Source organism: Lepisosteus platostomus, chromosome 15, assembly GCF_059453375.1.
Source record: "Lepisosteus platostomus isolate fLepPlt1 chromosome 15, fLepPlt1.hap1, whole genome shotgun sequence".
Lineage (NCBI taxonomy): Eukaryota > Metazoa > Chordata > Actinopteri > Semionotiformes > Lepisosteidae > Lepisosteus > Lepisosteus platostomus.
The window spans coordinates 484,785-500,669 of NC_142625.1; the positions used below are offsets into that span (position 1 = coordinate 484,785).

General features: G+C 54.3%; 2 non-coding genes and 1 pseudogene across 2 annotated transcripts; all 3 read left to right on the forward strand.

Annotated features, from left to right (window-relative positions):
- Positions 1 to 1,856: 1,856 nt before the first annotated feature.
- Positions 1,857 to 2,058, forward strand: LOC148647371 (U2 spliceosomal RNA; annotated as a pseudogene).
- An 869-nt stretch (positions 2,059 to 2,927) lies between these two features.
- Positions 2,928 to 3,118, forward strand: LOC148647372 (U2 spliceosomal RNA). Its single transcript, XR_015927383.1, has one exon. It is a non-coding gene; the product is annotated as a U2 spliceosomal RNA (small nuclear RNA).
- Positions 3,119 to 9,202: 6,084 nt separating this feature from the next.
- LOC148647373 (U2 spliceosomal RNA) lies at positions 9,203 to 9,390 on the forward strand. Its single transcript, XR_015926877.1, has one exon. It is a non-coding gene; the product is annotated as a U2 spliceosomal RNA (small nuclear RNA).
- Positions 9,391 to 15,885: the final 6,495 nt, after the last annotated feature.

Sequence of the window (15,885 nt, forward strand, 5' to 3'; positions counted from 1 at the left end):
TTATAAGATCTTGGCAAGAGTACTGGGTAGGAGGCTGAGGAAGGTGATGCCAGATCTGGTTAGTAAGCACCAGACTTGCAGTGTAGAGGGCCGGAAAATAGCTTGGAATCTCCATCTCATCAGAGACACGGTTGCCTGGGTAGAAGATCGGAACCTAGAGCTCATGCTGGTCAGTCTCGACCAGAGTAAGGCCTTTGATAGGGTTCACCATGCCTTCCTCTGGGAGGTTCTGGCGCGGCTGGGCTTGAGCCATGCCTTCATCAGGTGGATCAAGACACTTTACAATGGTGTGGTATCACGGGTGTGCATCAACGGGAGGTTGGGAGCGGGAGTGCCGGTCGGTTGTGGGGTGAGGCAGGGTTGTCCCCTGTCTCCCCTCCTTTACGTCCTGTACACCGAGCCCCTCCTCCTAGCAATTCACAAGGATCCCCTGATTGAGGGCGTGGTGGTTCCAGGCAGTGGGGGTGAGCAGGTAAAAGTCGCGGCCTATGCTGACGACATCTCACTGTTCCTTACATCCGAAAGGAGTATGTACCGGGTACTTGAGTTGATGGAGGACCTCTCAGCAGGCACCGGGTCCTGTCTAAACAGGGACAAGTGTGCCATCAAGTACTTTGGCAAGTGGAAGGACAGGAGAGACGAGGTCGCGGGCCTCCCCCTGGAGCCGGGTCCATTAAAGATCTTGGGCATCCGATTTCACTCGGGCGATTCCGCGAGATTGAATTGGGAGGACAAGCTTCGGCGGGTAAACCAGAGGTTGGGTATGTGGCAGGATAGGACACTTTCCTATACAGGGAAGGTCCTAGTAATCAAGGTGGACATCCTGCCATTGCTAGTGCATCTGGCCAGGGTGTTTCCCTTACCTGCCAGCATGAGGAGGGATCTCGTTAGAGCAGTCTTCCGGTTCATCTGGGGTGCGGGTTATGAGTACATCGCCCGAGTGCACATGTGTAGACCGGTAGAGGAAGGGGGGAGGGCCGTTCCAGATTTGCCGGCCAAACTGGATACCCTGTTTGTGTCCGGCCTGTGTATGATCCTCCATGAGGACCCTGACCACCTGTGCGTGTGCTACGTAAAGCTGTGGTTATCTGTCATGATGAGGCACCTTGTGGCTTGGTCCAATAGGACGCCTAAGGCCGAAAGGCTGCCCCCGCACTACAGGCACGCCGTAAAGTGGCTGAAAAAGTACCCTGCAGCCAGGGAGGGGCGGGCGTCCTTAGACCACAAGGCCTTATACAGGACAGTGGTCGCAAAGGCCGGCCCGGCAGTGGTCGGGGTTTCGGAAGAAGGCTGGCGGCAAATTCAGCCTGTTGGTCTTGACAACAGGTTAAAAGACCTCAATTGGCTGGCCAGATGGAATCGTATGCCGGTCCGGGAGACATTGCATAGTCACGGTCTTTCGAGACAAAATCGGTGTCCCCGCCCGGATTGCGCGGAGATCGAAACAGTCATGCATGTTTTCTGGGGGTGCACCTTTTCACAACAGGTATGGAAGAAGAGCGAATGGTTGTTGGAGAGAGTGAGTACGGATTTTAACTTGACTGCACAGATAGTATTGAAAGGGGTTCTGGGACCACGTAAATGGAACTGTGGTTTCCTTTTGTGGCTCATTATCAGTCTAGTTAAATGGTTTTTGTGGATGTCACGTAAAGAATTAGTAGAGCACGGGAAGGGGGATTCACCGGACACAATAGTTTGGAAAATTCAGCACGATATTGGGAGAAGGGTTAAGTGGGATATCTCACGGTGGGGTTTTTCTGCAGCAAAGGAACGATGGAAGGGTCTTTTTTCTTTAGGTTAATTTCTGTGTGTTGTCGGGGGTTGTAGGTAACTGTGTCTTGTATGTATTGTTTTGTATATTTTGTATTTTTGTAATAAAAAAAAAAAAAAAAAAAAAAAAAAAAATCTGTTCTTATCAGTTTAATATCTGATACGTCCCCCATCGGGGGACCACATATTAAACGGATTTTTGGAACAGGGAGCTGGATCAGGAGCTTGCTCCGTCCTCTCCACGCATCGGCCCGGTATTGCAGCGCCTCCGGGAGCGGTGCACCACCTTCTCTCAGCGGTGAAAAGACAGACGTAGGTAGGTAGCTAGCTAGCTAGCTAGCTAGCGAGCGAGCGAGCGAGCGAGCGAGCGAGCAAGCAAGCGGAGTGGACTGGAGCTCCTTCTTCTCGGGTCTCGTCCCTCGTCCCTCGTCCATCTGTGTGTCTCTGTGTTCTGTCTCTCTCTCGCCCTCTCGGTTCCCGTGCTCCCTCTGTGCGCTTTCCCGCGTCTCGACTCTCTGGGCAAGCAGGCCGGCCCCCTTTTCGGCTCCCGTGCGTTTTCCCTCCAAAAAACTTAGGTTTTTCAGCCTTTTCCCAGGGAGGCAGGCGTGGCTTGCTTGCTTGCTTGCTTGCTTGCTTGCTTGTGTGTGTGTCCGTCCCCGTCCCTGCAGGCGGGCCCCTTTCGACAGCTGGGCGTTTTCCCTCCCAAAAACTTAGTATATCCACCTTTTCTTTCTTTTTTTTCGGCAGGCAGGCAGGCAGGCGTGTGTGCGCGCGCGCGCGCGTCCCCGTCCCTCCCTCCCGAGAGAGAGCTGCCCCTTGCCTCTGCCCGCAGGTGCTGGCGCTCGGCTTTCGCTTGCAGCCGGTTGGGCGCAGCTGCTGCCGGTGGGAGGGGCCTAAGCTAAGGAGGCCGGGCGGCTGGCGCCCCCTGCGGCTGCGGTCGTTGTCGGGCCGTTGACAGAAGATCAAAGAGCAGGGCCCCCGCCCGGGACTGGCAGGAAGGCAGGCGGGCAGGCAAGAGAGAGGGGGAGCAGAGTCCCGCGGCAGGCCTCTGGCTGCAGGGAGGCCGGCGGCTGCGCGGGTCCCGGGCTCCAGAGGAGTCGGCCTGCGCCACTGTGCGCCAGCGGAACGCCCGCGCGTCGGTCCGCGCCTTTGTGGGCATCGCTTCTCGGCCTTTTGGCTAAGATCAAGTGTAGTATCTGTTCTTATCAGTTTAATATCTGATACGTCCCCCATCGGGGGACCACATATTAAACGGATTTTTGGAACAGGGAGCTGGATCAGGAGCTTGCTCCGTCCTCTCCACGCATCGGCCCGGTATTGCAGCGCCTCCGGGAGCGGTGCACCACCTTCTCTCAGCGGTGAAAAGACAGACGTAGGTAGGTAGCTAGCTAGCTAGCTAGCTAGCGAGCGAGCGAGCGAGCGAGCGAGCAAGCAAGCGGAGTGGACTGGAGCTCCTTCTTCTCGGGTCTCGTCCCTCGTCCCTCGTCCATCTGTGTGTCTCTGTGTTCTGTCTCTCTCTCGCCCTCTCGGTTCCCGTGCTCCCTCTGTGCGCTTTCCCGCGTCTCGACTCTCTGGGCAAGCAGGCCGGCCCCCTTTTCGGCTCCCGTGCGTTTTCCCTCCAAAAAACTTAGGTTTTTCAGCCTTTTCCCAGGGAGGCAGGCGTGGCTTGCTTGCTTGCTTGCTTGCTTGCTTGCTTGTGTGTGTGTCCGTCCCCGTCCCTGCAGGCGGGCCCCTTTCGACAGCTGGGCGTTTTCCCTCCCAAAAACTTAGTATATCCACCTTTTCTTTCTTTTTTTTCGGCAGGCAGGCAGGCAGGCGTGTGTGCGCGCGCGCGCGCGTCCCCGTCCCTCCCTCCCGAGAGAGAGCTGCCCCTTGCCTCTGCCCGCAGGTGCTGGCGCTCGGCTTTCGCTTGCAGCCGGTTGGGCGCAGCTGCTGCCGGTGGGAGGGGCCTAAGCTAAGGAGGCCGGGCGGCTGGCGCCCCCTGCGGCTGCGGTCGTTGTCGGGCCGTTGACAGAAGATCAAAGAGCAGGGCCCCCGCCCGGGACTGGCAGGAAGGCAGGCGGGCAGGCAAGAGAGAGGGGGAGCAGAGTCCCGCGGCAGGCCTCTGGCTGCAGGGAGGCCGGCGGCTGCGCGGGTCCCGGGCTCCAGAGGAGTCGGCCTGCGCCACTGTGCGCCAGCGGAACGCCCGCGCGTCGGTCCGCGCCTTTGTGGGCATCGCTTCTCGGCCTTTTGGCTAAGGTCAGAGGTCGAGGGAGAGAGGATCGAGAGGACAGCTTTGCGTCGACGCGTTTGGATTACCTGGATTTGGACCCGGATTGCCTTGGACAACGATTTTGCTTTTTGGACGTCGGAACTTTTGATTTTCCACCCGGCTGTGCATTTCGTGGCTGTTTTTGCGGCCGAAAGGCTGCTCCAACCATGGCTGCAGGGCCTGGAGAGGCGAGGAGGGCTGGGAAGGACCCCAGCATTAAGTGGACTCTCCGTTTCCGCTGGAAACCGGAGACAGCACCACCTGGAAGGGAAAAGTTTGAGGATGACGTTCTGTTTGGAGCTTTGGGGCTGAAGGCAGCAGAGATCTTGTGTGTGCAGGGGAACCAGCCACAGAAATTCATCGACACTACCTTCATCAGCGCCGATATCCACAAGAGAATGGTAGGGAAATGTATTGAGATCATTAAGAGCGGCGGATTTCCGGAGTATGAGTGTGGGGGACTGCAGAGCGACAGCAAGAGGTGGGTGGTTTTGCATATGTTTGATCCATTTGTGAAAGACGCCGACGTGAGTACCTTCCTAAGCAGGTACGTGGATGTGAAGGCGGGTCCCTTGGGGCTCAAGGACACACGTACTGTGTGGACGGGAAAACGTCGGTATCTGGTGGAGTTGCGGCAGGACAAAACATCAAAGGACGGATACAGCCACCCACCAGGCACATTCGCCATCGGAGGAGGTAGGGGGTACATGTTTTATTGGGACCAGCCTGACTTTTGCAGGAGGTGCCGGACCTTCGGGCACCGGGAGGGGGCATGTACGGCGGAGAAATGTGGCAAGTGCGGCAGCCAGGGACACCAGACCCGAGAGTGCAAGGTGAAGGAGTGCTCCTTGTGCGGGGATAGAGGCCACCTGTTCCGGCAGTGCAATAAGAGGGGCACTGCCACGGAGGAGGCGGCCGCGGAGAAGGCAGCCGCGGAGAAGGCGGCCGCGGAGAAGGCGGCCACAGAGAAGGCGGCCACCGAGAAGGTGAGCATGGAGGAGGTGGTTAGAGAATGGGTCAGGCAGGCGGACGAAGACAGTGAGGGGGAAGGCCGACCGACGGGTAGCAAGGCCCCCGGTAAGGGGAAGAAGAAGGGAGGAAGACAGGAGAGAGAGGAGCGACAGGGAGAAGAGGACGGAGAGCGGCCAGGAACGTCGTGGGGCTCCGACGTGGAGCAACTGGAGACAGCGCAGGGAGAGGACGGTGAACGTCCTGGAACATCAAGAGGAGCAGACGGAGGGACCGGAACCTGGGCGGAGGTGGTGAGGAAGGGGCGCCCCCTGAAGGGCGGGGGAAGAACTGCGGCACCGGCACCGACGCCAATGGAGGAGGATGGGATGGTAATCTTGCAGGGCGCAGGGAAGAAGGGGAGGTCGAAGAGGCGGAGGGCGGAAAGGCGCCAACAGGAGACGCAGGAAAAGAAGAAGAGGACGGCCGAGGGGGAAGGCCAGGAGGAAGACCCGGGAGACCTCGCAGACTCTGAGGGGATGGAAGAGGAGGAGGGAGTTTCGTTGACCTCGAGTGACTCCGAGGCCGAGAGCACCTCGGAATCTCTCCCCCCAGGGCAGGGGTCAGGGGCGGCAACGCTGGCCGTCTACTCTGTGTCGGCCAACGTAACGGACGATGGCAGCCCCATAGTCGCCTGCCTGGCCGAAACACCAACGCCGGAACGAGAGTCCCCGGACAGCCCCGTGACCCACTACATGGACACAGAGGATGGCAGCTCGGAGAGTACAGCAGGGACGGCGAGCTCACCTGATTCCAGCCGATCGGAGGGAATGGAGAGTGACAGCCTCCCTCAAGACCCACCATGACCCTCACAGTTGCAACGGCTAACGTGAGGGGTCTGAGGAAGCAGGAAAAAAGAGTGGCGGTGTTTTCCTACCTGTCTCGAAGGTATCTGGATGTGATTTTTTTGCAGGAAGTCCATCTCAAGGACCTCGACGACGTGAGGACCCTTCAGAAGGAGTGGAGGAGGGGTCCTTCGTGGTGGAGCGTCGGAGGGGTGAACTCCTCTGGTGTGGGTATCCTGTGCGGTTTGCCAGGGTTCGCCGCCCAAACAGTCAGCTCAGTAATTCCCGGACGTCTGCTGGTGGTGGACGGAACCTGGAGGGGAGCGAAGATAAGGCTGGTCAACGTGTACGCCCCAGCAGACAGAAGGCAGCAGGGCTCCTTTTTGAAAGACCTGGAGCCCGTGCTGTACACTAACAGAGAGCTGATTGTAGGCGGCGACTTCAACATCGACCTGGGAGACCCGCACGGCCAGGGAGTTCATCTGTTGAGGTCCTTGATCGCGGATTTCGGCCTTCGAGATGGGTTTAAGAACGTTGCACACCACACCTGGGACAATGGAAGAGGGAGTTTTCGACGCCTCGACTACATCCTCTCTACTGTGAAGTGGACAACGCTAAGCAGGCAAGTGACCCCTACCTGGTTCTCGGACCATCGGCTGCTCACGGTCTCCTTCGGTGTTGAGGACCCGCGCTTCCAGGCTGGGTACTGGAAGCTGAACAAACAAGTTCTTCATGAGGAGAGATACCGAAGGAAGATCGAGGCAGTGCTGAAAGACCTGGAAAAGAAAAGAGAGCTCTTTAGCTCTGCGGTGCACTGGTGGGAATCGTGCAAACAGACTCTCGCAACGGTCACCAGGCGATACTGCTGGATCCGGCGGAGTCTGGAGGAACGCCAGTGCGCCCAGCTCCAAGAAGAGCTGGAAGCACTGTATGAGCAGCTGAATCAGGGGGGCGCTTTCAACGGCGAGAAGATCGCCAACGTCAGGAGCCTGCTTAGGGAAAAGTGGCTGCAGAGAGCAAAGGATTTTCTTTTCAGGCTGCGAGGAGTTTGGAAAGAGGGAGAAGAACAGTGCTCACCCCAATTCTTCAGCGCCGTGAGAAAGCAGCAGGAGCGCTGCTGCTTCGAAAGTATACGGCGCGAGGATGGGACTGCAGCCACAGACTTGCCCGGGATGCTGGAGTGTGCCACAGGGTTCTATACAGCCTTGTTCCAGGAGAAGGAGATCGACGCCAGCATCAAGGAGAGGCTCCTGGAGGGTGTAGAAAAGGCGGTAGACGATCCCGCCTCGCTGGTTGGGCCTGTGACGGGGGCGGAAATAAAAGCAGCATTGTTTGGATTGAAGAAGGGGACCGTCCCCGGAGTCGACGGCCTACCAGCGGAATTCTATCGGACCTTCTGGGATCAACTAGAGCCTTTCCTGGTGCAGGTCTTCAATGAGGCCCTGGACAGCAATGAACTGGGCCTCTCTATGAAGACCGGCGTCGTGACTCTGATCTACAAGGGAGGAGACAAGGCGGACCTGGGAAATTGGAGGCCGATCCAGATCCTGTGCACCGATTATAAGATCTTGGCCAGGGTGCTGGGCGGCCGTCTGAGAACGGTGATGCCGGCACTGGTCGGGGCGGACCAGACATGTGGCGTGGCAGGCCGGAAGATCAGCTGGACCCTGCAGCTGATCCGGGACATCATCGCCTGGGTGGAGGATAGAGGCCTGCCGCTCATGCTGGTGAGCCTAGATCAGGCAAAGGCGTTCGACCGGGTCCATCACGGGATCCTGTGGGCACTCCTGAGGAAGAAGGGTCTGCCTGACGTCTTTGTCAGGTGGATTGAAGCGCTCTACAACGGCGCTGCGTCCCGGGTAAGAGTCAACGGAGCAGTAGGGAGGAGGATTCCGGTAAGGTGTGGTGTGCGACAGGGATGTCCACTCTCGCCCCTGCTGTACGTCATCTTCCTCGAGCTGCTATTAGACCCCTTACGGAAGGACCCTGGAGTGGAGGGAATTAAAGTGCCAGGTGGAGGTGGGCAGGAAGCCAAAACTGCGGCCTACGCGGACGACGTAACGCTCTTCCTCAGCTCTGACAGGAGTCTGGGGAGAGTGTTGGAAATCGTGGAGGCCTACTCCAGAGGCACCGGCGCCCAACTGAATCGCGCCAAGAGCCTGGTGAAGCTGTTTGGAACCTGGCCGTACGTACCAGAGATCGCCGGAGGACTGAGACATACAACGGACCCGGTGAAAATCCTGGGGGTCCTATTTCACACCTTGGACCCCTCAGGACTGAACTGGGAGGCCAGGTTCCGGAAGATCAAGCAGAAGCTGGGCCTTTGGCAGCACCGATCCCTGACGTGGATAGGGAAGGCGCTGGTGCTGAAGGTGGAGATCCTGCCCTTGCTTCTCCACCTGGCAGTAGTGTACCCCCTACCCGCAAGGAGGAGGAAGGAACTGGTAAGAACAGTGTTTACCTTCGTGTGGGGCCACTCATACGAACGGATCCGCCGGACAGACATGTGCAGACCTACCGTGGAAGGAGGCAGAGGGATCCCGAACTTCCCAGTGAAGTTGGACTGCGTGTTCGTCGCCAACCTGTGCGTCATCCTGCACGGTAACCCGCCCCACCTGTGCGGCCGGTTCGTGAGCCTCTGGCTGGCAGCGAGTATGAGACACCTGGCCGCCTGGAAGAACACGACCCCGAAGGCTGAGCGGCTCCCACTGCACTACCGCCACGCAGTGCAGTGGCTGCGGGCACATCCAGAGGTACGGGACAAGGACGTAGCGCTGAGCCATAGGAGGATGTACTTGGCGGTCACAGCACTGGACAGGCCAGCGCTCCTGGGTGTGCCCAGTGACATCTGGCAGCAGGTCCAACCAAAGGGCCTGGACAACAGGCTCAAAGACCTGAATTGGCTTGGTGTGTGGGGTCGAATGGCGGTCAGGGCCGTCATGTACTCGCATGGACTGTCAAAGAAGAGCCAGTGCCCGAGGCACGGCTGCACAGGGGAAGAAACCGTTAACCACGTCTTTTGGGAGTGCGGGTTCGTGCAGAGGGTGTGGAGGTCCAGCCAGCACCTTTACGCACAGGTAGGCCTGGGGTCCCTCCTGACGCTGAATACGGTAATGAAGGGTGTGGCTGGTTCCCGAAGATGGAATGCGGCATTTCTGCTGTGGCTCCTGATCAGCCTAACCAAGCTCCATGTCTGGGACGCAAGATCAGAACTGGTCAAACATGGGGTGGAGAGGTCAGTGCCGGCCATCCTGAAGCGTGTCAAGAGGGACGTCTCACGGAGGATCCGGTGGGACGTCCTCCGATGGGGATTCGCCGCGGCACGTGAACGATGGAAGGACTTAATCACATGGGTGTAAAGGTGGAGGGTAGAGTAAACTTTTAAAGCACTGTTTTTACTGATTTCTAATAAAACATAAAAAATCTGTTCTTATCAGTTTAATATCTGATACGTCCCCCATCGGGGGACCACATATTAAACGGATTTTTGGAACAGGGAGCTGGATCAGGAGCTTGCTCCGTCCTCTCCACGCATCGGCCCGGTATTGCAGCGCCTCCGGGAGCGGTGCACCACCTTCTCTCAGCGGTGAAAAGACAGACGTAGGTAGGTAGCTAGCTAGCTAGCTAGCTAGCGAGCGAGCGAGCGAGCGAGCGAGCAAGCAAGCGGAGTGGACTGGAGCTCCTTCTTCTCGGGTCTCGTCCCTCGTCCCTCGTCCATCTGTGTGTCTCTGTGTTCTGTCTCTCTCTCGCCCTCTCGGTTCCCGTGCTCCCTCTGTGCGCTTTCCCGCGTCTCGACTCTCTGGGCAAGCAGGCCGGCCCCCTTTTCGGCTCCCGTGCGTTTTCCCTCCAAAAAACTTAGGTTTTTCAGCCTTTTCCCAGGGAGGCAGGCGTGGCTTGCTTGCTTGCTTGCTTGCTTGCTTGCTTGTGTGTGTGTCCGTCCCCGTCCCTGCAGGCGGGCCCCTTTCGACAGCTGGGCGTTTTCCCTCCCAAAAACTTAGTATATCCACCTTTTCTTTCTTTTTTTTCGGCAGGCAGGCAGGCAGGCGTGTGTGCGCGCGCGCGCGCGTCCCCGTCCCTCCCTCCCGAGAGAGAGCTGCCCCTTGCCTCTGCCCGCAGGTGCTGGCGCTCGGCTTTCGCTTGCAGCCGGTTGGGCGCAGCTGCTGCCGGTGGGAGGGGCCTAAGCTAAGGAGGCCGGGCGGCTGGCGCCCCCTGCGGCTGCGGTCGTTGTCGGGCCGTTGACAGAAGATCAAAGAGCAGGGCCCCCGCCCGGGACTGGCAGGAAGGCAGGCGGGCAGGCAAGAGAGAGGGGGAGCAGAGTCCCGCGGCAGGCCTCTGGCTGCAGGGAGGCCGGCGGCTGCGCGGGTCCCGGGCTCCAGAGGAGTCGGCCTGCGCCACTGTGCGCCAGCGGAACGCCCGCGCGTCGGTCCGCGCCTTTGTGGGCATCGCTTCTCGGCCTTTTGGCTAAGATCAAGTGTGTGGCCTGACCGCAGCTTGCATCTTAGCCAGGAGAAAGGGAGAGACGGATCGCTTGTTTCGGGGAGACTCGAAGCCTTTTTTTGCGTGGCGGTTTTTTTCCGGCCATTTTTTGACGATGGAGGGAGGAGCCTTTTCAAGAGAAGGAAGAGTGCGACATGCTGTGCGTTTTGTGTTACGAGACAACGGGGAGAAGACGGAGTTCACTTCAAGGGACAGTTTCGAGGACGAGGTGATCAGAGATGCCCTGCACCTGGAGCCTGAGGACGTGTTCTGCCTACAAGACTTCCCGGGTAAGAGGTGTTTTGACCTTTCGCTCAACTCAGAGAATCTTGTCAGGGGCGTTTGGGCAGAGGTGAACAGAAGGAAAGGAGAGAAACCTTTCGTGGACTACTATGTGGAGCCCTTGTTTGCCAGGGAGTTAAGAACCTTGACAGTGGCAATGTTTAACCCCTATATGCCTGAAGAAAACATAGTCTGTTTTTTGAAGCGCTTCGTGGATATTCAGGGCATAGGGGTGAAGATAATAGACAGGAAAAACTATTGGACAGGGAAGTGGCGTTACAGGGTGCGTTTCAGAGCGAATGGGTCAGCACCGGACGGTCTTTTGCACCCGCCTGCATCATTTGAGATAGGCTCCAACAGGGGGTACTTGTTCTATTACGGACAGCCCTCGGTTTGCAGGAGATGTAGGAAGGAGGGACATCATGTGGTGGATTGCAGGGAGCGAATCTGCAGAAGATGTGAGGGGGTTGGTCACCTATCTTCAGAATGCAAGGAAGAGAGGAGGTGTAATCTGTGCGGAGGTGCAGGGCATATATTTAAAGACTGTGCTTTACGGAAAAGGACTTTTTCAGAAGTCGTGAGTGGAGTTGCAGGTGAAAGACCAGGTGCTGCAAATGAAGAGGAGAGACGAAGAGAGGTGGATGAAGGTGGGGAGGCTGACAATAGGGAACCTGGAAAAAAGGGAAACCGAAGGTTTTCAAAAGATGGAAGCTTCTTAACGGTAGAAGAAGAGGAAACCGGAGAAGTGGTGAGAGGGGCAGAAGAAGGGGCGGAGCTCAATTTGCATATGCAAAGTGAGCTCACAGATGGAAGTTTTTCTGATAAGGACAGCTTTTCAGAGGTTTCAGAGACGCCAGGACTAGACTTTTTGAAAGCAGCTGCGATGGAAGTGGGACAGGAGGTGCAAAGTGTCCAGGAAGGGAGTTGGGGAGAGAGGATGGAGGAAGAGGAGGGAGAAGGGCCGTCGGTGTCTAAAAGATCCATAAAGAGGAAGGCACAAGGCTCAGATGCTCTAGTGGCCAAAAAGGCAGATAGAGGTACTGAGGATTTGTCACTGAGTGATACACCTGTCTCAGAGGTCCTGGTGGCAGTTTACACACCTGGAGAGGGTGAAGTCCATGATGAGGGACTTGTTCTGTCCCAGTCCAGAGATTGCTCAGTATTATCAGGAGCTTCTTGCATACCTGAAACGGATGAGGGCAACCAGGTACTTACCGGTGGTGGGGGTGTCCAGGCTGAGCAGAAGCTGAGGAGTGAGGAGGGCCTTTGGCTCGATTCGGACCTCCCCAGAGATTTCATCGACCTGTGCAAATGGAACGAAAAGAATAGAGATGTTCATTGGCCAGCCGGGTTTGAAGAACAGGATCTGCAGAAGAAAGGGATTAAGTACAAGTGTGAGTACCTTGGTAAAGAAGTGAGACGCATTCAAATATATGGAAGAACCCACTCAGAGATAGGTTCAAAAAAGTGCCTTTTCTCGGATTTAGTAAAGCAGTGGAGGAACAGTGCTGGGAAGGCAAAGGAAGCCTTTGCTTCAGGGGTGTACAGAAAGGAAGGAAGGTATGTGAAAAAGTTGGATGCCTCATCAGGTTTTTTAAAGAAGTGTGAATGGCAGAACGGAAATGTGAGGTTCCCGAACAAGGCGGGTGGAATCAAAAACGTACTCAGAAGATTTCCGGGAGTGAAACTCGAGAACGAAGGAGCGGCTAGGAGAATCACAAGATTGACTGTGAGTGGTCATCAAGAATCGGAAGTGCGGGACGCTTACATAGCGGTGATGGCCATTATAGATAAATGGGAAGAGAAAATGTAAAATAATTTTTCATGACCATAAAAGTCCTCACGTTAAACACCAGGGGGCTGAGGGACAAAGTGAAAAGGACAGCAGTCTTTCAGTCTTTGAGGATTTTTAATTTCGATGTCTGTCTTTTGCAGGAGGTTCATTTGAAAAATGATAATGATGTGGTCGGTTTTGCGCGTGAGTGGGATAGAGGTGATTCTAGGTGGAGTGTGGGTGGGGTTCACTCATCGGGTGTGGGTGTGTTGATTGGAAATCGGGATGTTTTAGTCGAAGGGAGTGTTGCAGTGGTACCGGGAAGAGTCTTAAGTGTTGATTTGTGCATTGGTGAGTGTAACTTTAGAATAGTGTGTGTCTATGCTCCTGCTGTAGGGTCAATGAGGGCAGATTTTTTTAAAGAACTGTTCCCTTTGTGTGCCACGAATAGGTTCCTGGTTATTGGTGGAGATTTTAATGTTGACCTCTTTAATAAGGAAGAGGCAGGGGCAAAGCAGCTGCGCACACTATTGACGCGCTTTAATTTAGTTGATAGTGCAGTGCGTTTCCGAGCAAAAGGGGTGGTACCTACCTGGAGAAACACAGCGGGTGTAGCGAAGCGCCTTGATTATGTTTTTGTATCCAGGGAGGTGGCAGTTGGTGGAGTAAACACTCATCCGGCCTGGCTTTCAGATCACGATATTGTAGAAGTGGATTTGAGCCTGGCAAGAGGAATGTATGGGAAGGGTGTATGGAGAATGAATGTTGAGGTGTTGGAAGAGAGAGAGTATGTAGATTGTATGAGTTTGTATTTGAACAGGTGGCGGGAAGAAAGGCGACAGCATGTTCCCACGTTGGAATGGTGGGAGCAGATCAAAAAGAAAATCAAAAAAGAAACGAGGTCATATTGTCGTGAGCGTCAGAAAAAGGTGAGGAGAGAGGGGAGACTGCTCCAGGAAGAGCTGAATAAGCTCTACGCTCTCCTTAACGAAGGAGTGCAAGTGGACATGGCTGAGGTGGCAGCCTCAAAAAGGAAATTAAGGGCATATCACGAGGAGAGGGCAAAGAATTTTATTTTTAAGGCCCGAGTTGACTCATCCCTGCAGCAAGGGACCTGTGTTTCTTATCTTTTTAGACAGGTGAGAAAGCAACAGGTTAAAAGAAGGCTGGACGGGATACAAGTGGATGAGAGCACAGTAGTAGCAGATAAAGAAGGCATGTTGGAGGCAGTGTTTGGTTATTATCAGAATCTCTTTTCTGAAAAGGAGATGGGAAGGGAGACAGATTTTGCCTCCCTGGATTGTATTGTCTCAAAGCTGCCAGAGGAGAGTAGGGCCCTCTTAGAAAGGCCGTTTACATTAGAAGAGCTCAGGGTGGCCTTAGCTGGCTCAAAAAATGGAAAGGTGCCTGGAATTGATGGTTTGCCATCAGAATTCTACAGGACCTTCTGGGGTATATTGGGGCCGATCTTGCTGGAGGTAATGAAGGAGGTTTTTTGCAAGGACGTTTTGGGAAGATCGATGCGTGAGGGGGTTTTGACTCTGCTGTATAAAAAAGGCCAACCGACAGAGTTAGCGAATTGGAGGCCTTTAACTATGCTTTGCTCAGACTATAAACTGTTCGCAAAGGTGTTAGTTAATAGGATGAAAGGGGTGTTGGACAAAGTGATTGGGAAAGATCAGACGTGTGGGGTCCAGGGAAGGAAAATTACCTGGTCATTGCAGTTGGTTAGGGACATAATAGCGTGGTCCGAGCAGAGGAATATCCCCCTTGCACTGGTGAGCCTTGATTTGGAGAAGGCCTTTGATAGAGTGTCACATAAGTTTTTGTGGGCCGTGATGGAGAGGATGGGTTTTGGCACACTTTTTATTAGGTGGCTAAAGACTCTGTATAAGCACGTAGGGAGTAGAGTGGTGGTGAATGGGTATCTTGGGAAATTGGTAGAACAGAAGGTGGGCGTGAGACAAGGTTGTCCTTTATCGCCTCTATTGTTTGTAATCTATTTGGAGCCTTTTGTTAGGATGGTTAACGCGAGCCCACGTGTAGAAGGAATAATGCTGCCTGGGAGTGGTGGGGGGAGGGTGAAGATGACTTTGTATGCTGACGATATCACTTTGATGGTAGGGTCGAAGGAAAGTCTGCAGGAGGCTCTGGGGATTTTCGATAGCTTCGCCCGGATATCTGGGGCAAAGTTAAATAGACAAAAAAGCAAAGTTAAATATTTTGGGTGTTGGAGGGACGAAAAGGGGAGTCTCTGCGACCTGAATTACTGCAGGGGTCCTTTGAAAGTTTTGGGGGTTTCTTTTAATGACCTGAGTACGATTCATAACAGCTGGCAAGAGGCATTGGAGGTGGTCAGGAAAAGGCTACTCCGATGGGGCGACAGAAGGTTTTCTTTCATCGAAAAGGTAATCATATTAAAAACAGACGTGTTACCCGCCCTCACGTTTTTAGCAAATGTGTATCCTATGCCGGCTAGGTATAACAGGTATCTGGTCAGAGAAGTTTTTAGTTTTTTGTGGAATAAAAAATATGAATATGTAAAACGTGTAGATATGTATAGATCCATAGAAAAGGGGGGTAGGTCAGTACCGAACATGCCGATCAAGTTAAATTGTTTATTTGTGTCTGGTTTGTGTAAAGCTTTGAAACAGCCGGTGTCTCATGATCATCAGTATTTTGTAAGATTTTGGTTATCAAACAGCATGCGCAGACTCACCAACTGGAAGAACGACGTCCCTCACGGTGAAGATCTGCCCTGGCATTACAGGCATGCAGTGTCCTGGACAAGGAAACATCTGGAGTCGGTGGACGAGTTGGAGATGCTGGATCACAGGGCACTGTATTGCGCTATAACAGAAAGAGAAGAAGCCAGGGTTGTGGGGGGCGTTGCAAATGAGATCTGGGGAAGAGTGCAGCCCAAGGGTTTGCGTTTGGACTGTCTAGACCTCAATTGGTTAACGGTATGGAAGAGACTTCCAGTAAGATCCGTATTATATAAACATAAGTTGACTAAACAAGTCGGGTGCCCTCGAACGGGATGTTGTGGCGAGGAAAGCATCGAACATGTATTTTGGTTCTGTAATTTTGCGCAAAAAGTGTGGGAAAAGAGTAAAATTGTTTTGGAAGCTATAGATAGCACCTTTACGATAAACCTTGCAACAATAATGTTTGGTATAAGGAGGGGGGGGAGAACGAAAGAAATGTGTTTTTTGTTATGGTTTTTAATTAGCTTTGTGAAAATAGAACTGTGGGCTGCAAGAAATTTGTTGGTGAAGAAGGGAGTGACATGTGATGTGGGAGGGGTGTGGAAAAAGGTATTGTGGGATGTCAGATGTATGGTGGCCAATGATAAAAGGAAGTTGAGTTTTCACGCTGTTAAAGAAAAGTGGAAAGTATTGGCCAATGTCTAACTATTGATGGTCTTGTTTATTGTAATCCCATGTTTTGATTGGTTTATGCAGTGTTTTGTTTGAGTTATTTGTGTGTCTATATGTTTGATTTTGGTGATTAATGAGGTTTCTGTGAACTTGTTTGTT